This window comes from Mus caroli, chromosome 3 (genome assembly GCF_900094665.2).
Source record: "Mus caroli chromosome 3, CAROLI_EIJ_v1.1, whole genome shotgun sequence".
Taxonomy (NCBI): domain Eukaryota; kingdom Metazoa; phylum Chordata; class Mammalia; order Rodentia; family Muridae; genus Mus; species Mus caroli.
This window is the reverse complement of record NC_034572.1, coordinates 87,609,329-87,610,652: the sequence shown is the minus strand read 5'-3', so window position 1 is coordinate 87,610,652 and position 1,324 is coordinate 87,609,329. Positions and strand designations below refer to the sequence as shown.

Here is a 1,324-nt window from a genome sequence, read left to right as displayed (position 1 = left end):
CTGAGTATCTGACCAAGCCCAACCTTACTCTGGCTCCCTGCTGGCTCATCATCAGTTCTGGACAGAGAGTGAATCATTAAAAGTTCATCTAAAAGGGCATCTTCTGAGAGTACCTTACAAATTGCAAAAATAAAATCATGCTTTTGGCAGCACAACTGGGATCTTTGAAGTAAATTACAACATGTATCTGTTAACAAAAAAGGAGGAAGAGCGGCGCCTTGGAGGTCCTGTGGATCTGTGTCTTGCTTCAACAGTGTTTGGACAGAACAGACCCGGGGACTCCCACTTTATTAGCTTCCATCCACCTTACAAGTCTCTCCAGTCACAGACTCAGGGACCATCTCCTCGTTGCCTTCACCTTCGGCTCCTAGGACCAGTCTGCACCATCTTCTCGATTAGCTCATACTCCGGATCAGCCATGACCTCTCAGATTCGTCAGAATTATTCCACTGAAGTGGAAGCTGCCGTGAACCGCCTGGTCAACTTGCACCTGCGGGCCTCCTACACCTATCTCTCTATGGGCTTCTTTTTTGGTCGGGATGACAAGGCTCTGAAGGGCGTAGGTCACTTCTTCCGCGAATTGGTCAAGGAGAAGCGCGAGGAGGCCGAGTGTCTGCTCAAGTTGCAGAACGATCGTGGGGGCCGTGTACTCCTTCAAGATGTGCAGAAGCCATCTAAAGATGAATGGGGTAAAACACAGGAGGCCATGGAAGCTGCCTTGGCCCTGGAGAAGAACCTGAACCAGGCCCTCTTGGATCTGCATGCCCTGGGTTCTGCCCACGCAGACCCTCATCTCTGCTACTTCTTGGAAAGCCACTTCCTGGGTAAGGAGGTGAAGCTCATCAAGAAGATGGGCAACCACCTAACCAACCTCCGTAGGGTGGCAGGGTCACAACAGGCACAGACTGGCGTGCCCCAGGCATCTCTGGGCGAGTATCTCTTTGAGCGCCTCACTCTCAAGCACGACTAGGAGGCCTCTGTGCCTTTCAAGTGGCTCCCCACTCTGTTTTGCACCAGCCTGCCTCAAGACCTCCATCTGAATGAACCTCTCAAGCCGAAGCTTTGTAACCACTCTGGAGCCTCTCTCAAGTCTTGGACCAAGTTAAAATAAAGCTTTTTTTTTTTTTTTTGGTGACAGGAAAAAAAAAAGGTGGAAGTTACAATGCTTCTCACAGGAGAGCAAACTGATTTTTCTGATATTAGTATAATCTTTTCTCTCAGAGTCAGCACTTTTCAAAATTCCCTTATAGAGTTTGGTCGTTAGGCCTTTCAAGATGTAAAACATCTTGAAAGTCTTTTAATACAAGCTCTAGAAGACTGTATC

General features: G+C 48.4%; 1 pseudogene; it reads left to right on the top strand.

The window, feature by feature from the left end:
• Positions 1-415: 415 nt before the first annotated feature.
• Positions 416-997, top strand: LOC110291083 (annotated as a pseudogene).
• The last annotated feature ends 327 nt before the right edge of the window (positions 998-1,324 follow it).